The following is a 22644-nucleotide window of genomic DNA, read 5'->3' on the forward strand; positions in this document are numbered from 1 at the left end:
CACTTTATTTATGGATTTTTTTCTTTCAAAAGTTTTTAGATCCACATTTAGAAATTTTCTTCTGGAGCCACGACTTAATATTTTGGCGATTTTTCAGTTTTTTTTTTTTTTTTTTGCTTCTCAAGATGAATATTTTATTCTTCGATTTTCTACATTCTCGTATTTTTTAATCTACAGAAAGTATTTGAGACGCGATTTAATCAGTTTCTTTTATATTTGGAAATTTCTAGATTTTTCCATGAGTTCCAGAATGGTTTAATCCTCACAAAGATCTTAAACTGAAATTTTTATCAAATGACAGCTCCAGAAATGCACAATAAAGTCACTTCCAATATTAAATCAATTTAATTTTTCACATAGCTTTGTTGGTAGAATTTTTAAACTTCAATTTTCACAATCCGAAATTTTTTGTTTTGCAAAATTTTTTAAGGTGGAAAATTCAATTAAAAAAAATATTTATTGTTATAAAAGACAGTTCAAGTCATTTCAATTTTTTTTCCACACAAGATATTTGAGATTTTTTTTTTTTTTAGTTTGCCAAAATTTTTTATATTGTATTTTTTTCTTTGTTAAACTTTTTTTAGTGGTCAGGGTAGAGTTCGCACATTATTTGTATTAATTTTTCATCGATCTTTTCTTCTCAATATATTATTGATGTTTATTTTGTCGAATTTTTAAATCATTTTATTCATTAATTTTTTGTAATATTTTTCGACAATTTTCAATAGTTTTGGGTTATTTTTTTGTTTATATTTAATATTTATTTTTATATTTTTTAAAATTACATTTTCTCGCCGATTTTTTATTTTATAATATTTTTTCGTCGTTTAATTTTTTAATTTTATAAAAAAGTTAAATTTTTTATTTTCGGCGATTTAAAATTTTTATTTTTTTCAATAATTTTTTAATTTGTGTATAAATTTTCTATTTTTTATTTTAATTTAACTTTTTTATAATTTTTTGTTATATATTTTGGCGATTAATTTTTAATTTTTTTTAAATTTTTACTCGTAAGAATTTTTTATTATAATATAATCGCTTATATTGTTTTAATTATCATAAAAATGTTTTATTTTTTTTAATTTAATATTTTGAGATTTTTTTCTCTTGTATAAAATTGTATTAATTTTTTTTGTCGATTTTTTTATATTTTTATAAAATTTTATTTATATTTAAGTCTGTATACAATGAATATAAGGCATTATATTGGTATTTTTATTATTATTTACGTTTATATATATGAAGTCTTTTGGGTTTGGTTTATTTTATTAGTTTTTGCATATTTTTTAATAATTATTTTTTTTTTCAATTTTTGTCCAAAGTATTATGAGTTGTTTTTTTTATTTTTGTATACTTTTTAATAATTATTTTTAAATAATTTCTTTTAAATTATATTTTTATTTAAGTCCATACGTAAAATTTTTTATTTTATTCCATTTTTGTTCATTTAAATTTTCCTCCTTGCAATACAAAAAATATAAATGCACTTCAATTGAAACACACCACCACTCCTCTTCATTGCATTACACGACTTTTCTCTTTTATATATCTTTCAAGCTCTTTTCTGTTTCTCTTTCTCTCTCTTATAAACACATTTAATGATAGCTTTTTATTCTTTTTCTCACTTTCAATCTCCACATTGTGTGGAGACGACAACAAACAGCAGCAATGACACGATGTCGTTGTAATGCAGCACTCTCTCTCTCTCTTTCTCTCTATTGCCGGTTAAAATGTAATAACAACTGCAGCCGTAGAAGAACACTTTGTTTTCTATTTCCTTTTGAAAATTCCCAAAAATTTCCACACAACACAAGCGAAAATTCTATTGCTGTTAACTTTTTGGTTGAAGATTTAATTCTTGTTTTAATTGTTTTTAAATTGTTTTATTAAAAAAGGGGACGGATTTGATTATTTGTGTTTTTGTTGTTGTATACAAATTACAAATTGATGGATGAAGATAATTCTATTGAATAAATAAACACACATACGATGATATATATTTTTTAAATATATTAAAAATGAAATAAGAATCATTTTAGTTATTTTTTTAAATGGACACCCATAAAGCACAGTTCACAAACTCAGGAAAAATATATATTGTTTTTAATATTTTAAAAATAAAAATAAATGTTTTAAATTTTAATGTTTTTATAAGTATTAATATACAAAATATATGTATATTTTTATAAAAAAAATCCTAAATAAAAATAATTTTTTAGTCCGTTTGATATAAATACCTTACACGGAATTCCTAAAACAACATATATTTTATACAAAATTATTATATATATATATATATTTTTTTTTTTTTAAATTCGAAACATTTTTTCAATTTTTTTATATATATTATTTTGGGCACACAATTTAAGAATTTATTAATTAATTTATATTACTGAATTTATGTGGAGACTAGTCCATTAAAAACTGAAATCCCCATGGATAACTAACATAAATTATATTCCCATTCTCTCCCAACATTAAAAAAGCTTTTTAGGGGGTTTTCAAAAATTCTCCCCAACATAAACAAGAGAGCAAAAGCTTTCTCAGTGCAATAAAAAGAGAAAAAAATGAGCATGCATAGATTTAAATTCGGTATTGTAGTGCATTTATGTGCAATGACTTTTCTAGACTCAGATCTCGATAGTTTCGACGAATTGAAAATGATTTCTAGATATTTCTAATGAGCCTTCTTGTAATGAAGTTAAAAAATAATTTAGTTTAATTTTGAGAAATAAAAAAATGGCTTCCATTTCGAAATGAATCCATATTAAGCATACGTCTGAGGGAAATTTTTGTTACAACCAAATTTATGAAATTTTTTGAATCCAATGAAAATTATTTTTTTTTTGTAGAAAAAATTTTTTTTTCCAATAAAGAATAAATAAAGCTTATATTTATATAAATATGTTTTAAAAGAGAATCAAATATTTTGAATTTAATTATGGTTTTATTTATATTTTAAGATATTTTTTTAAAGGGAGTAAATCCATAATTAAAAAAAAAAATAAATAAAATAATAATAATAAAAAAAAACAAATAAATAAAAAACGTTAATTTAATTTAAAATAATTTCAATTAAAACAACTAAAAAATTGTTTGTGTAATAATTTTCAATAAAATTTATAACAAGTCCCTAATAAAAAAACTGAACATTTGTTTTGCAATATTTAAATATTAATTTCAATATTGATTGTCAATTTCCACAAAGTAACATAATTTTACATTTTTAATTTATAAAAGATTGATTTGAAAATTCTAAATAAATTTAAAATTTTATATTAGATTATATTAGAAAATATATTATTATAAATAAATATATTTTATATTAAATTTATATTTAATAAAATTCGAAATAATTTTTTTTAATTCGAAAAAAATTAGATTTGAAAATTCGAAATAAAGATTTTTTTAAATAACGCTTTATATATAAATATATTATAATAATAATTCCTATTTTATATTAAATTTAATTAAAAAAATGTAATTACAAATTAAAGTAAAGTAAATAAAAGAATTTTGAATAAATATAAACATTATGCACCAAATTTGGAAATTTTTATTTTAAAATTTTTTATCTGTTTATTAAAATATTTTTATAAAAAAAAAAATACCAAAAAGGCTATTTCTGAAAATACTGAATTATTTAATCGTCATTTAATCATTAAAAAAATTAATTAAAAAAAGAAAAAAACAATGATTAAAAAGTTTTAATTTTTTTAATTAAATTATTTAAATTTTCCATAAAAGCGATATTGTATAGTTTTAAATAATCATTCCAAATTTATTGAAAAATATTTTTTTCTATAAAAAAAATAATAAAATCTATAATTTGAAAATATATATATGTTTTTATATTATTACTTATTTGGTAAAAATCCGTATTTATTATATTTATACAAAAATTGTCTATTTATCATAAAAATAGAAAAAAAATTTAATAATTTTCAAATAAATAAAAAATTCTAATTAATTTTTATTTCAATTTAATACTTCAGAAAAAAATTTGCCTTAAGAAAATAAATTTTTGGTTTAAAAATTCCATTTAATATTTCAAATAAAAATTTTCTTACATTTATCCTATTAAAAAAATTATTGATTTTTAATTAAAAAAAGATAAAATAAATTGTAACGAAATGTTTATAATTGCTTAAAAATAAAAAGACCTTTTATTTGTTCATTTTTAAAAATTGTGGTTTAAAAATTGTGGTTTGGTTCAAAAATTCTATTTAATAATTCAGATAAAAATTTTCATACGTTTATTTTATTATTAAAAACATATCGTTTTTTTATTAAAAAAATATAATAACTAATTGTTAAAAAACAAAATGACTTTTTATTTGATAATTTTTAATTTTTAAAATTAAAATCATAATTTTGAAATTTAGATAAAATTATTTTTTTTAATATTTTTAATTTTTAAATGGCCATAATTTAATTTGAATATAAAGTATTTTTTATTTATTTAGTAATTTCCAACATGAGCTTCTCTTCTAAAATCCTCTTTTATTAATAGATCCTATTTTCTATTTAACTTGTTTCCAAATTAAATCAAATTTTTGAAAAAAAATCAATATCCTTTCAAATAAATTTTCCCAAACCCCCTGAACAAATTTTCTATTTTTTGTTGTAAAATATTTAAAAAAATATATAGTCGGTCTTATCTTGTTATTTCCTACTCCAAATAATGTAATAATCCAAGTGTGTGTGTTTGTGATAATCCATTTGAGAACTGTGCTTTATTTTTATTTTTTTTTTGCTTTGGGGTGACACTTAAATTTTATTTTTTTCAATTTCTTTTCAATATTTCAAAAAATATTTTTTTAATTAGTTTTTAATGTTTTGTAATTATTAAAGTAATTGTACTATTTATTTCTTAGAAATTGCACAATATTTTTTTCTTTTCAATGCCAACAACAACATTATAAAAAATTTTTTTTGTTTTTGTTTATTAATTATTTTTTCAAACACCGTCCATTGTTCGATGAATTTTGATTAATATTAAAAACTATTTTCATTATTATTTTTACATTGTCAGGGTTTTATTTTCATTTTTTTAAATATTTTTATTTTAATTTTTTTCTAATTTTTTTTTTTAATTATTTTTAAGATAATTTTATTTTATTATCATTATAGTGTCACTTTAATTTTATTTTAAAATATTTTTCTTTCAATTGTTTCTTTGTCAACATTTTTAAATTTTTTGTATTTATTTGCCACATGTTTTTTTTTTGTTATTAAACAATTTGTTTATTATTATAATTATTTTCTAATACACTTCTTAATTAATTTTCTTTAATCACCAATTTTTCTTTGTTAATTTATTTTTATTGTTTTGAATCAAAGTCCATTAACGTCCATTTTGTTGTAATGAAAGCTAAAATTCTATGCTTCTATTTCGTTTGTTATTTTATATTTCTTATTCTTCTGTTACACGTTTATGATGACAAGAATATGTTTTTTTTGTCTGAAGAACAGTTTGTTTTTTTGGTGGTTGGTTTGTGATAATAACAACAATACTAATAATAATAATGACGATGTGGTGATGGTTGGTGGTGACGATGATGTTTGTTGATGACGACAAAAAAAAGACCACACGAGCACGACGACAACGTCTGTCTATATACGAGAAGAAGAAAAAAAGAATACCGCCGTGCAACTTTAACAGTTGTTTGATGGCAAACGAGTCGCAATACAGAATGATGATAATGTGAAAAATGCTTTTGCTTTCCACATACTTCTGCTGCGGTGGCGGCGGCCGTCGCTGCTGCTGTTAGAGCTGTGACGGCGTACGACCGCTGCTGCTGCTGTTACTACTTCTGGATGAACGAAGAAAGCCCCCAAACAAACAACACTATGATGCACTTGTGTGCAGTAGGCACACTCGCTCATTTGCTCAACATTTCTATTTGTTTAACCGTTAGAGTTTAGCAGCAGCAGTACGAACAGGAACAGCAGTCTGATGGGCAATGTTATGTTTTTTCCAACAATTTTTTTTTACAAAAATGGGCTTTGATATTTTTTTATTAATTTTTTTTAAATTTTTCTTATTTTTTTTAACTCTGTTAAACTCACTCTTTCTTTATTTTTCTCTTTTATTTTTTATAAAATCTTTTTTTTTAATAAAAACATAAAAAATTATCACTATGATTTTCTTTATTTACACTCTCTCTTAAATAAAGGCTCTCTCTTTTCTATGCTGTTGTTCTTCACTCTCTTTGTTTTATGATTATTTTTCTTGCTGTTGTTGTTTTTCGTTTTATTATTTCTATTTGATATTAACATTGTTGTTAGACGCGGAAACAAAACTGTTTCAAACGAACCGCATAGCCAGCCATTGACCGAACGAAAACATAGGTAAACGAAAGCGTCTCATACAAAAACAAAAAAACTGTTGTGCTATGATGTTGTTGTTATGTTTAGTGGTAATGGTGGTGGTAGTGGTAGACGACGACAACGAACGAACGAGCGCGTTCAACGTGCGTTTATGCGAACGGTTTAAAGTGAAATGAAAGGAGTCAACGAAAGAAAGCCACCAACAAGCGCCAAAAACTATTTCATCCATTTGAAAAAAGCCACACAAGCATAGACACACACAGCCACACATACATAGCGGTAGACGGCATGAACGAACACTCACTCCGTTAGCTGGTCTAGGCTAGGCAAGGCACACAAACACACACACACAGCATAGTACTTGAGTGTCAGTCAGCACACTCATCCAGTCAGCCAGCCAGCCAACCAGTCATCCATCCACCTAAGCACAAGAAAAAACCCAAACGTATTAGAGACCTATATTTTGTTGTTATTCCTCACATACATACAAACAAACAAACACACACACACACAGCGAGAGACACATACACAGCCATTGAGGAAAACTTTTTTCCCCCATTTTCCACAGGCACACATTTGTAATTAAAGTTGGGAAGTAAAAAAAAAACGAAAGAAAAACCTCTACAACATTAAAATTAATGATGATAAGGGAGGAGAGAGAGAGAGAGTGTAGAGAGGGGAGAGGAACATGAAACATAACATTAGATATGTTAGAGCAGAAGAGTACCGCAACACTGAGTGTAGGTGAAGTTTGCTTGCTTTGTTATGAACACACAGGCAGGCAGGCAGACACACAATGTACCATAGTTGAACAGCCAACCAAACAGAGAGTGGTGTGGTAGGCAGAGAGAGGGAGTGTGTGTGTGAGAGCCACAGTGTGTTGTTATGGAAGCTCCAAACTATTTTATTTACAGTTATAAACAAGAAAAACTAACAGCTGAAAACATAAAAAGCTTAATACAGAAGAAATAAAAAAAGAAAAAGAGACATGAAAAGAGAGAGAAAGAAAGAGTGTGTAAATGAGTACAAAGGAAAAGAGAAGTAAATAAACCCCAAGCTTTTATGTTTCAGTGCAAACAAAATCAAAGGCATTTAACATGCGAATGAAGTTGCCGGTAAACCAAACAAAATGGGAAGAGAAAATGGAAGGAGGAAAAAATCGTGAGAGATAAAAAGAGAGAGTACATAACTGTTAAATTCTCCTAAAGGGCATTAGTACCTTAAGGTTTTTGGTAACACTTAACATAAACACCGGCATTAAACATTTTTTAACAGTTTATTTTCTAATGGGAAAAAATTCTCTTTGGAGAAAGCTTTTCTCTCTCTCTCTCTCTCTCTTAAACTTTAGGCCCCACTGTCGTATGCCTTATGCTATTATTATACATTGCTCATACCTTATGTGGGCTAATGTTTTCATTTTCTTTTTCGTGTTTTGTTGTTTTTGCTGTTGCGACTCCTCTCTAATGTTAGACATTGAAGAAAAAAATGGAAAAGCTTTTTGGAAAATAAAAATTTTCTTTTCCTGATTTAGATTTGTTGTTGTTTTTTTTATGCTGCTGCTGTTGGTTGGGGGCTTTCTTTGGCCAACAACTTGGTTATGCAGTGATTGCATAAAAAATGCATTATAATTTAGATGTTTGTCGGTTCGTTTGTTTGGTTGTGTGTATGTTCGTTCGTTTTTTTTTATAGCTCCATATTACGTGAGTGAACGTGCAAGCCTGTTTGGTTGGTTGTAACAAAACACAGAAAAAAATCGTGGAGTTCATTATGCCTGGTTGTGGTTGGTTGGTTGGCGTTGTTGTTGCCGGGGCTCTATGGTTATGGTAAAGGCGGGTTGGCAGGCTGGTTGGTGCTGACGCCGCTGCTGTTGTTTGTTGTGCTTGTGCCCCAGTGTCGTATTGACGTTTGTTTTTCTTTTTGTTGCAAGTCATTTTCTATCTACGACATTTGTTTGTTTGTTTTTCTTTATGTTGTTGGTGGTGGTGTTACTGTTTCATATCAGGTTTTTCTTTTCATTTCATGATTTTTTATAATGTAATACCGAAGTTGTTGTTGTTATTATTTTTCTTATCGCTCACACTCTCTTGGTGGCTCGTTGACTTTTTTATTTTTTATTTCTTTTTGCTTTTGGTATTAAATAACACATTACATTATAAAGTTGTTGCTGTCATCATCATTATTGTTGTTGTTATTGCTGCTGTTGTTGGTTTCATTTACTTCCTGATTGCAATTTTTTTTCGATGTTGTTGCAGTTGTTTTGCTTTGCTGCTTTTTTGTAACAAATCACTTTTATTTTCAAACAACGACAAACACAAACACACACATGGTTAATGGTTTAAGGTTACAATGCAGAAAATAAATAAGGGGTAAAAAAGTGTTGGATAGACAGAGAAAAAAATTGAAAATGATTTGAAAATGTGGATGTATGAACCAATGGTAAAAGTGTTATTTGAGTAGTAGCAAAGTGAAATACAATGGCAATGTTATAATAAATAATAATAATATTTTAATAATAATAAAAATATACCATTTCAATCAATGAACAATAGAGGGAAGTAAAATTGAGATATTACATATCTACATAGGTTTGAGTTGAATGTATGAATGAATTATAAATGGCTGAAATTACAATATCGATTACACTGATATATGGTATTCATATTGACAAGGAAATAATCGATTATATTGAAAGGGAAATTATATTAATGATAATAATCAATATTAGTTATTAATAATTAAATTTATTTTTAATAAAATAATTTTAATAAAAATATTTTAATGAAGTAATTTTTGTATGGTATTTGTTGAATTTGATTTTATATTTGAATAATGAAAAAATAGTTTAATTCATTTTAGTCCATTTAATTATTAATTAGTGGACTTAATTTAAAATGCAAGCGGCTTTTTATAAATATTTATTTTCATGTATGTAATGTAAAGAATGGGTTTGGAATTAAATATTTTTTTGTAACAAAAATCTAAAATTTTGTAACCAAATTTTTATAAATATATTTTTTCAAAATAGTTGCAATTTTTGGAACTAAATCTACGCCTTATTTTCTAAATCCACACCTTGTTATTGGCTCTTAAAATAATTTTTGAAAATTCCACACCTTGATTTAAATGATTTTTAAAAAAGCCACACCTTGAAGTAGGCTCCTAAAATAATTTTTGAAAGTTATGCCATGAAAATAATTTTTAAAAAATCCACGACTTGATACAGGCCCTTAAAATAATATAAAAAAATTATGCTATAAAAATAATTTTTATATTATTAAAAAATATTTTTCCAATAACTATCAGAGGCGTATTTAACGCCTACTACTAGCGTATATTTTTTAAAAAAATATTTTTTAAACTGCCAGAGTTGCGGATTTTTTAAAAAAAATTTTAAAAAAATTTCGTGCAAATCGAAGAATAGCGTCTTTGGTGCACCATTTATATTAAATCGGACCAAAATATATATATGGGAGCTATATCTAAATCTGAACCGATTTTCACGAATCTTAGCACACATCATTCTATACTCAATTCAGTATGCTGTGCCAAATGTCGTGCAAATCGAAAGATGTATAGGGACTTTGGTGCAACATTAACCTTAAATCGGACGAAAATATAATCGGAGCTATATCTAAATCTGAACGGATCTTCTCGAAACTTAGCGCACATCATTCTAGACTCAATTCAGTACGCTATACCAAATTTCGTGCAAATCGAAGAATATATAAGGTCTTTGGCGCACCATTTATATTAAATCGGACGAAAATATAATCGGAGCTACATCTAAATCTGAACGGATCTTCTCGAAACTTAGCGCACATCATTCTAGACATAATTCAGTATGCTGTGCCAAATTTCGTGCAAATCGAAAGATATTCAGGGACTTTAGTGCACCATTTACATGAAATCGGACGAAACTATATATGGAAGCTATATCTAAATCTGAACCGATTTTCACGAAACTTAGCACACATCATTTTAGGCTCAATTCAGTACGCTATGCCAAATTTGGTGCAAATTGAAAGATATATAGGGGCTTTGGTGCACCATTTACATGAAATCGGATGAAACTATATATGGGAGCTATATCTAAATCTGAGCCGATTTTCAGGAAACTTAGCACACATCATTCTAGACTCAATTCAATATGCTGTGCCAAATTTCGTGCAAATCGAAAGATATATAGGGACTTTGGTGCCGAATTTGCATTAAATCAGACGAGAATATATATAGGGAGCTATGTCTAAATCTGACCCGATTTTCACGAAACTTAGCACACATCATTTTAAGCTTAATTCAGTATGCTGTGCCAAATTTCGTGCAAATCGAAAGATATTTAGGGACTTTGGTGCACCATTTACCTTAAATCGGACGAAAATATATATGGGAGCTATATCTAAATCTGACCCGATTTTCAGGAAACTTAGCACACATCATTCTAGGCTTCATCCAGCACTCTGTGCCAAATTTCGTGCAAATCGAAAGATATTTAGGTGCTTTGGTGCACTATTTACCTTAAATCGGACGAAAATATATATGGGAGCTATATCTAAATCTGAACCAATTTTCTCCAATTTCAATAGGGTTCGTCCTTGGGCCAAACAAATGGGCCGTGCCAAATTTCATCCAAATTGGATCATAAATGGGACCTGTACTTTGTTTACAATTTAACGTCTACAGACGGACGGACTGACGGACATGCATAAATCGACTTAGAAAGTGATATATATATATACTAGCATATGCCCGCAATTTCGTTAGCGAATGTAGGAAATATTTAAATATGTATTAACATATTAGTTTATTTTCACAGCAAACTGCATATGTCAGAAAACCCAATCCGCACAATAATATCGACTTATAAATTAAATAAATTAAATTTGACTACCGTATAGGACTAAATTCCATGATTCGAGCTCTAAAGGTTCACCCAAATCCAAATTTTCCATTTAGCACACATTATTTCCATATGTAACCACTTAGCAACCACCCGAAAAAACTTTTTTTTATTTATTTTATTTATTTATTCGATTCCTTTGCAATTTAAGCCAATTTACAATTCATGAGGCCAATTTAAAGTTAATTACAAAGATTCCACCTTATTTCATAGCTACTCAGTATAGAATTATGTATGCGTAATACTTATATATATAAAAAACTGAAAAATAATAAATATTATAATTTGTATTAGACTCAAATATGATAATATATTAAATCATTACTACTAAATTAAGTCGCTACTTCATGCATACCCCGATCCTACACCCACATAATGATTCCAAATTCAAATTTTAGGATTCCACCTCTATTAGTTCACCCACAATTTAAATTGTACCAAATTTAGTACACAGTAGTACGCAAATCCAAAACTTCCTACATACCCCAATCCTACACCCCGACAGTGATTCTAAATGCAAGTTTCAGGATTAAAACTCCATAGGCTCACCCACAATTCAAAATTGTATTAAATTTTGAACGCCTAATCCTACACCTCACAGTCATCCTAAATCCAAGTTTCAGGATTCCAACTTTATCGGTTCACCCACAATTCAAATTTTACCAAATTTAGTACACAGTAGTACCAATTTCCACATAAGTACACATTTTAAAAACTTCCTACATATTTCGATCTTACACCTACACAATGATCCTGACTCCAAATTTCATGATTTAGTACATAGTTGTACCAATTTCCACATCTTCCTACATACCCCAATCCTACACCCCCACAGTCATCCTAAATCCAAGTTTCAGGATTCCAAATTTATCGGTTCACCCACAATTGGTAGTACCAATTTCCACATAAGTACACATTTCTAAAACTTCCTACATAATTCAATCTTACATCTCCACAGTGATCCTGACTCCAAATTTTATGATTCTAGCTCTATTGGTTCACCTAACATTCAAATTGTACCAAATTTAGTACCGTTAAGTATTAATTTGTTAAACTGAATCCTAACCCTAATCCTACATCGCTACAATGATCCTAACTCCAAATTTCACGATTTTAGCTCTATTGGTTCACCCCAAATCCAAATTGTACCAATTGAAGTACGATCTAGTACTTTTCATACACATAAGTAAAAAAAAATTCCAAAACTACGTAAATATTCCAATACTGCACTCCGACGGTAATGTTATTTTCAAATTTTCAGAATTCCAGCTCGATTTTTACCCCCAAATCAAATTTGTACCAAATATAGTACCATATAATATTTTTCGTAAACACATGAGTATACGCTTTCCAAACTCTCCTCATATCGACCCTACTTCTAAGTCTTAATTTGCATTCCAAATTTCAAGTTTTTAGCTCAATCCATTCATATGTTACGAAAATGTACGAAATTTAGTACATTTCAGTACTTTTCGGACACTTGTAGTTTGAATTTTCAAAAAGCCCATCAGTGACTAAATTTCAAAGTTCTAGCTCTACTGGTCCGCCAAATACAAATGATACCATATTTAGTACTTCTCGTACCGTTCTAGTACGAATTTCCAAAAACCCAGCCTTATCTGACACCTTTGGACCAAGAGTGACCCTCACCTAAAATTTCAAGATTCTAGCTTCAATCGTTTCGTCTGGGCGTTGATGAATCGATGAGGCGTGGATATTTTGAAAATATTCAATATCTAACAGAGGAGTGTACTTAAAACAATATTTTTTTTAATAATTTAATGTTTATAACTTTTTTACGATTTTTAAAAACTTAATTTTTATGACTTTTTTGCATTAAATCGACCAAATATTTGTAGCTTGGTTTTTTAAAAGTTTTTTTTTTAATTCACGCCTTCGAAACACTGTGTTTTCGAAAGCAGTTAGCAATGCCCACTGTAGCTCAAAAACAATAACCTTTGAAGCAAGAGCGAATAATTCTTCCAGAAATACTCTGACACTAACTAAAAATAATTTAATTTAATTTTAAAATTTCTAATAGTAAAAAAAAGTATTTAATACAAAATCCTAATTTTAATTGTTTCCTTTAATAAGTTTGTGATTTTTTATTTAATAAAATCCTTCACACCCATCTCTCTTGTTAGCATTTGAAACGATTACCTCCTTTTATCCGAAACAAAAAATCTATCAAATTGAAATTTCCTCTTACGTAGTATGACACACAAGCAAATGCCGTTGTTTGGCGATGTTATCTGTCTGTCCGTTTGTCTTTCGTTTGTTGATAATCAAAACACCCAAATCTATAATAAAATTTAGAGTAATTACATACAACTCTTTCGCATAAATAATTTTCGGTATTTTTTTGTTTTTGTTGGATACAAATGTAAGTAAATGTTATTTTATATTTTAACATACATTTACAAACAAAGCTGAGACACGCACGCACACATACAAAGATATTGCAAGTGAAAGTTCTGCACAAAAATATCAGCACACAGAGAAGACAAGGCAAGGGAAAAAACGACAACAACAAAATAAATAAATTCACTATAACGTTGTTATGCCTGTTTGTGATTCAACATTGTCATACATACACTCGCACACACATGTTTTTACGCATCATAACCATACACATATGCACACGTGCGCCACCACATTCACTCATACCATTCATGCACAAACAAACCGACAAAAAAAATACCGTCATATCCAACTAACTTACATTTGGTGAATGTTTGTATGTATGTAAAGCTGGCTGGCTGTATGTTTGATGCGTGCGTGTAATTGTGTATGAAAAATTGACGAAAAACTGAATGTAAGAGAAGACAGGCAACGGCAACAACAACAACAGTAGCGACAGCAACGGCAGTAGTGAATTGTAGAAAAAAAAGTATACGAATGAACGAACGAACGTCCGTGACATCGATTACGTACATTGAACGTTGAAAATGTTGTGCTGTGCTGACTCTCAATGCATGGCGTTTGTTGTTAGTGTTGTTGTTGTCGTCGTCGTTGCCTCTGTAATCGTCAACAATGTTAACGTTGACGTTGTTGCTGTTGCTTGGTCGTCGTCGTCGTTGCATGTTCGGCCCCCTTTTCCCCTCCCTCTCTCTCTCTAACAACAATAACAAGTGTGAGTGCATTACATTAGAATTTTTATTCTACTCCTCATGCCACAGCACACACACATACCTACACACATAAATGTGCACACTGATTGAAAGAAGAAGAAAAATAATGCACTGACATCACCATATTGCATTCCTCCCCCATTTTTTTTTGATGCACACACATACACACACGCACAAGTACACATAACTTCCAACTGTTGTCATCCAAAGAACGAACTGAGCCGAACTTTATTTTCTAACATTTCTATGATTTAAAAAAAAAGTAAGGAGGTGAATGTTTATGTGTGTGTGTGTCTATGGGTATTTTATAGGTAAAGTGGATGAGGTTGGTAATGATGACGACAGATCAACAACATAACGCACATTGGGTTGATGGGAATAAAATGTGGATATTAGGGGTCACTTAAATTTTGCTAAAAAATATATGAGAAGGTTTCATAGATTTTTAATTGAAAATTAAACACAAATTTCCAGAGAATTAAAATGATTTTTTTAAATATCTACCAGAGATGTGGATTTAAAAAAATATTTTTTCAACAGAGCCCTGGATTTATAAAGAAGGATACTAAAAATTTTATTTCAATATCTACCACAGCCACAGGCGTGGATTCAAAAAATATTTTTTAAGTGGTTTTTAGGAAATTTTGTGGATATATTTTTGAAAAATTTCCAGGACGTTGATTTTTTAAATGTAAATTTTTTCACATTCTTGATGCGTACATTCTTAAAATTTTTTTCTAGAATCTTTTTTTAAAGAAAAAATATTTTTTTAATGTACCGGAGGCATGAATTAAAAAAATTTTAATCGAGGCGTATATTTTTTTTTCAAATTATTTTTTTCACACGCTGTGGAACAGGGTATTATGTCTTTGTGCATATGTTTGTAACAGGCAAAAGTTTTCCAGGACATGGTTAATTTTTTAAATATGCATTTTTTCACTTCTGAGTCGATTTATGCATGTCCGTTCGGCTGTAGATGTTAAATTGTAAACAAAGTACAGGTCGCATTTATGATCCGATTTGGATGAAATTTGGCACATGTCACTTATTTGGCCCAAGGACGAACCCTATTGAAATTGGAGAAAATCGGTGCAGATTTAGATATAGCTCCCATATATAGTTTCGTCCGATTTTATGTAAATCATGCACCAAAGTCCCTATATATTTTTCGATTTGCACAAAATTTGGCATAGCGTAATGATTTAGGTCTAGAATGATGCGTGTAAAGTTTCGTGAAAATCGGTCCAGATTTAGATATAGCTCCCATATATATTTTCGTCCGATTTAATGTAAATGGTGCACCAAAGTACCTATATATCTTTCGATTTGCAAGAAATTTGGCACAGAGTAGGCCCAGACTGATGTCTGCGAAGTTTTGTTAAAATCGGTTCAGATTTAGATATAGCTCGCATATATAGTTTCATCCGATTTTATTTGAATGATACATTAAATGCCCAATATTTATCCGATTGGGACAAAATTCTGAACAGAGTACTGAATTAGGTCCGAACTGATGTATGAGAAGTTTTGTTAAAATCGGTTCAGATTTCGATATAGCTCCCATATATAGTTTCGTCCGATTTTTTTGTGTATGATACATCAAACTCCTAATATTTGTCAGATTGACACAAAATTTTGCACAGAGTACTGAATTAGGTCCACACTGATGTCTGCAAAGTTTGTTAAAATCGGTTCAGATTTAGATATAACTCGCATATATAGTTTCGTCCGATTTTATTTGAATGATGCACTAAATGCCCAATATTTATCCGATTGGGACAAAATTCTGAAGGTCCGGACTGATCTATGCGAAGTTTTGATAAAATAGGTTCAGATTTAGACATATATAGTTTCCATATATAGTTTCGTTCGATTTTTTTTGTGAATGATACATCAAACTCCCAATATTTGTCTGATTAAGTAAAATTTTGCATAGCCAATGCAATTGAGGAAAAATTATGTGTGATAAGTTCTGTTGAAATCGGTTCAGATTTTGATATAGGTCTTATATATATATTCGTTCGATTTTTTGTAAATGGTGCGCCAAAAAGCCTATATTTGTTCGATTTTCACGAAATTGTCATAGGGTATTAAATTGAATATAAAGTGACAACAAAAAAACAAATGGTGTATGCAACGGGTGCTCAATTAGGTTGAGTTTATATATAGCTCTCGTACATAATTTTATTCGATTTCACACAAATTGTACACCAAAGAATCCAAGTCTGCCCGTTTGACATGCAATTTTTCATTGATTTCAGAATGTTATCTGTATGTTATCAGTTGGTTCAAATATCTATTTAGGTTGCACATTTAACTTCGACGGATTCCATATCAATGGTTCTCCAACGATTCTATGTTTATTCTATCTACAGGATATTGTAGATATTAACATCTTCTGTATGTAACCAAAGTGGTGAAGGGTATCATATTGTCGGCCCCGTCCGACTTTTGAACTTTCCTTACTGGTTTTACAATTAATTTTTTGTTCATTCCTCACAAAAATTACATTCACTTCCAACCCACTGTGCCAAACAGCACCTAATAATTATCTATTAACAGAAATTACACCGTGTCACAGGTAACATACTCGATTCGTAAGTAGTGAACCTCCTCCTATGCGATGACAACTAATGCACTAATGATAACAACAACTAACTAACTGAGAAGAGAAGAGAAGACGAAGAAACAAAATACGAGCAAACGTGCCTAGCATACCGAGTGCATGCATGCACAGAGCAAATAAACAAACAAACAAACAACAAACCCCATTTGAAAGTTCACCAACACAGTTAAGATGTAGCAAATGGTGACACGAACAAACCAACAAAAACAATAACCATAATAAACATGTTTGCATTACATTATTTTACATTAACAGTGGTCAGTAGTAATAGTAGTGGTGGTAGCAATCGTCGTCATCGACGTCGTCTTAATACATATCAAACGAATGAATGACCGACCAAACGAACTAACTACCATTCTCCCTGTGTTTTGGCGACTTAAACAAACAAAGGCTCCCCACACATTACACACACAAACACCTTTCCCAATAATTCTTCCTCTCCCTTGTTCTCTCACTCATAAACTCTCCCTCGTGTCTTGGGATCCGAACGAACATTTCGCATTATTTTATGTGCGTTTGTAACCCTGTTGTTTTTTAGCAAACAACCAAAAAAAAACAACGGTACGGAAAACCAACAACAAAATTAGCCGACATTACAACGGGTCGCCAATGTTAAGTGAACAACAAAAACAACAAAGGCGAACGCAATGTTTGCCAAAAACTCAGCAACAAAAACAAGAAGGAAAAAAATCAAAAGTGGATACCGTCAACACCAATCATTGAAATGAGTGTTCATTTGGCTGGCTTCGTTTGTAATGTTTGTCGTTCGTGTTGTTGTTGTTGCTGTTTTTGTGTATTAACGGTGCTTTTTGCGTATTGTTAATGTTGTTGCTTTTGTTGTTGTTGATTTGGTTGGTTTTATTGGTCAATTATGGTGTATGATATTTTGTTTGTGGTTCCATTGTTGTTGTTGTAACTCTTGTTGTTGCCATTGGCAGTAGTTTGTCATTTATTACCGCTTTGATTGTTTGATTGTCTTTATTTTATAAATGCGGAAATTTAACAAACGTAAGAGTTTCTTGTTGTTGTTATTATTATTGTTGTACTTTTTTCTGCAAATATTGTAATTTGTGTGTTGTTTCATATAGGAGCCATATTTTGTTTTGTTTTTTTTCGGGGTTTGTAGTTCAATTGTATTCGATTTCAAGTTGGCGAAACTTGAAACAAATGGCTAATTATCGTAATAATTTTGTAAATTAATGTGCAATGTGACAAGTTGACAAAAAATATGTCAATTGGGGTTTAAATTGAATGGGAGATGGGGACTTTTGGAAAGTTGGGGAGGAGTATTTTATTATAATTTCTTTGCCATATTAACTCATATGGCACCATACTTTTTATTAAAAGTCTTACAAACTTTATCAGTAAAATATTTTTCGACAACTACCAGAGATGTGGATTTAAAAAAATATATTTTTTTGAACATTTACCAAAAGCATGGATTAAAAAAATATTTTTCACCATTTACAAAAGGCTTGATTTTTTTAAATTATGTTTTTCAAAATTTATCAGTTTTTTCATTCTTCAACATCTACCAGAGGCTTGGAATAAAGAAAAAATATGTTTCCAAAATCTACCACAGACGGGGAATTTTATACCCTCTTCTTCATGTTGTATGTGCACCTTGCTACAATAAAAATGTGGAATGGAAGCCATTACTTTGTTTTAATTCATATTAGGGTCTCCTTGAAAATTAAACAAATGTAGATAATTTTTGGTAGGGAGATTTTACTGCCCAAAATAAATAAAAAAAAAAAACAGAACTAATATTGATAATTTTTGGTGGGGATAATTTTTTGTTCAATGGGAATCCGAAATAAAAATTTTAAAAAACCTAGATTTGAAAAATTTACTTTTAATGTTACCCTTACATGGGGTCTATCTCAATATGCATTATTTTTGGTTCAATTCAATAGGAAAAACCTGCGCAAAGTACTGAATATTGGGGTGTCTCGTTATGTGGTGGCTATAAAAAACGTGTACAGATATATCCATTTTTCAACATTAAAAATTCGCTTCACATAAAATTCAAATTAGTTTTTTTTTTAATTGTAAACCTCCCCCTTTGTAGGGAAGGTGCCAGAAAGAGTGGATCGATGGGTGGGACTTCATCTACATGTGTATAGTTTGGATACAATCGGACACTCCAGTCGCTTGATTTTACAAAACGTTGATACTTTGTGGGGGAACATCGATGCATCCCGTCTTTTGACTTGATCTATTTTTGGTAAAAATATTAATATTATTAATATTTGATCAAATCAACGCCCTTAAATTTTGTTTTTGATAAAATCCACGCCTTTATTTTTTTTTGATGAAAATTACTTTCAAATGATCACTGAAAATGAAGGGAAAATTCAAATAACAAAAATAAAATCCACGCCCTTTTTTTTGATAAAATCCACGCCTGTAAAATTTAAAAAACACGCCTTTAAAAATCTACGCCTTGACATTTTTTATTTAAAAAACACAGTAAGGAAAGTAGTAAAGTCGGACGGAGCCGACTATATGATACCCTTCACCACTTTGGGTATATTCAACAGATGGACTCCTTCCTAGCTTCTTTCAATGGGACAAAATTTAAAGTAAAATATCGAAATCTAAATCGATTTCATCGAAACTTGTCACATGTTAGGTTACATTCGTCCTTTTTTATAAATTCAATATACGGACTTGATGCACCATTTACATAAGATCTGACGAAAATATATATGAGAGCTATATCTAAATCTGAACTGATTTTTTCGAAATTTAACACACATCGTTCTAGACTTAATTCAGTACCCTATGCCAAAATTCGTGCAAATCGAAGGATATATGGGGACTTTGGTGCCCCATTTACCTTAAATCCGACGAAGAAATATATAGGAGCTATATCTAAATCTGAACCGATTTTCACCAAACTTAGCACACATCATTCTAGACACAATTAAGTATACTATGCAAAATTGCATGCAAATCGAAAGATATATAGGGACTTTGGTGCCCCATTTACCTTAAATCGGGCGAAACTATATGGGAGCTATATCTTAATCTGAACCGATTTTCTCCAATTTTAATAGGGTTCGTCATTGGGCCAAATAAATGAGCTGTGCCAAATTTCATCCAAATCGGATCATAAATGCGACCTTTGTTTACAATTTAACATCTACAGACGGACGGGCGGATGGACGGACGGACTGACGGACATGCATAAATCGACTCAGAAAGTGATTCTATGCATTTTCACAAAAGGAACTATGGGTCTATCTCGTTTCCTTTTGCCTGTTACAAACATATGCACTAAGACATAATACCCTGTACCACAGTGTGGTGAAGGGTATAAAAATCTACGCCCGAGGAAATATTTTTAAATAATCCCTTCTAAAAAAATTTTGAAAAAAAAATATTTTTAAACCAGTGAGCGGAGCAGTATATTCGGACGGGGCCGACCTATAATACCCTACACAACTAAATAATGACCGACCTTTATAAAAACAGGCATGCTTATTCTTCGGCCCGATCCCCTTTTCTCTGTAAAATTTCGCGATGTTCGGGCCATAATTGCGGCCTCAGTAGAGACCAGAAAATCAGACAAAATAAAGTTTTTGGTCCATTTCATCCCCTAATTATTAACCGATCTTTTCCAAAAACAATAGGGGTCTTCATTGGTTCGTGAAAAAATTTCGTGAAGATTGGTCCATAACTGTGGCCTGTATCGTGTTTAAAAATTATAATGGTCAGACGAACGGACGAACACACATGTCTAGATCGACTCAGCTAGTCGAGATATGACGATTGGTATACTTAAAGGTGGGTCTAGGACCAATATTGCGCGGCGTTACAATCTCTTGTGGCTGCACAAAGCTATAATACCCTGAAAACATAGTTGTGTAGGGTATAAAAATCCACGATTAAGGAAGGATTAAAAACTCCACGCCACTCCCTAAAAATATTTTTAAGAAGTCCATGTCTATATGTGGACTTTGAAAAAATAATTTAAAAAAAAATTCACGGACACTCAATTAAATTGATAATCGATTTTAAAAAATTTGACACTTTGATAGGGATGAGTAGACCCGATAAGCTCCATTTTAAACAAGGGCTCGGGTACTCTAATCGCATGATATTATAAAATTAAATTTCATCAAGAGTTTGACGATTATGTGGCGGAGTTATCAGAAGTTGTGGACCGATAATCCTCATCTTCGAACTTGATTTATAAAATATTATGATGCGTAATGTTTGAAATCGGTTACTCTCTTTGAGAGTTATCGTGTACACCTGTCAGCACGTCAAACAGTAGGACGGACATTTGTAAATCAACCCCAAATTTTCTGAAACCGTTTTGGTCCATGGGCTAAAAATAATATTTCGAGAAGCCATATTTTCAATAGCCATAAGGCGGAGGATATAAAAATAATAAAAATTGTATTTTATAAAAAATTAAATAAAAATATTTTGTCATTTTATTAATTCAAAATAAAGTTAGTTTGACAAAAAATTTACAAATAAATATAACATTAGTTTAACCCATTAATGACCGATGTATTTTCTTAATTTAAGTTAAATTTTTCGAAATCCGTGATTTCGTTATCCAAAGGAAAACACGATATCCTATAATTTATGGCAGGACACCTAGATGTCAATATCGTCTGATTTTCTATTTCAAAACATTTGTTTTAATATTATTTACACACACACACACACTATTCTTTTGAAACTTACCGGACCACACCGCTGAGCCAGGCATGGTTTGAGTTCCTTGAGTTACTTTGTGGGACGTAATTTTTGCCAGATATCCGTTTGCGAAATATCCTTATTTCTGTGATTTTGACGACACTCTGATGGAATTCTTATAACACTTTTCCAACACTACGACACTTCACTACACAATTCTAAAAATTTTTATTTAATTTTTTCTTTCCTATGTTTGGTTTTTAGTTATTTTTTAGAAACAAATATTCAATGCAATATTTAATGCTGTTCGCAATTTCCAGCTACACGGATTGAAATGCATTTGAAAATGCATTATTTGGTTGTGTGTGTTTTTTTTTTAATTTATTTAGGAATTTTTGGTGAACATTTTGTTGTTTTTTATCTTTTTTCTAAAAATAGGAGGAGATTTAATTAAAAAAAATAATTTTGTTATTAATTTTTTTTTTTTTTGAAAAAATATGATTGAGTTTTTTTAATTATTTATTTATTAATTAAAAAAAATATTTTTAATTAATTTTTGTTTTTGAAAAAAAATTTAGTTGAATTTTTTTATTGAGTTTTTTTTTAATAATTCATTTAATTTTTTATTTTTAATTTAATTTTTTCTTGTGTGTGTTTTTTTTAATTTTTTAATGTTTTTTTTTGAGTTTTATTTTTTTTAATAATTTATATATTTTTTATTATTTTATTTTTTTTTTTTTATTAATTTTTTAATTTTTTTAATGTTTTTTAATTTTTTTTATAATGATTTTTTAATTTAATTTTATATTTTTTATTAATTTTTTTTTTTTTTTTATTAGATTTTTTTTTAATAATTTTTTGTTTGTTTTTTTATTTTTATTAAAACTAATATGGCATTTAAGTTAGGATTTCATTGTTGTTGTTTTCCTTTATTTTCTTATTAGATTACAACTCTGTTTTTTGTTTGTTTTGTTTTTATTTCCTTTTGAAAATGGCAG

This window comes from Musca vetustissima, unplaced genomic scaffold, assembly GCF_032173495.1.
Source record: "Musca vetustissima isolate MV318-11 ecotype Yass unplaced genomic scaffold, APGP_CSIRO_Mvet_v1 utg32084, whole genome shotgun sequence".
NCBI classification, from domain to species: domain Eukaryota; kingdom Metazoa; phylum Arthropoda; class Insecta; order Diptera; family Muscidae; genus Musca; species Musca vetustissima.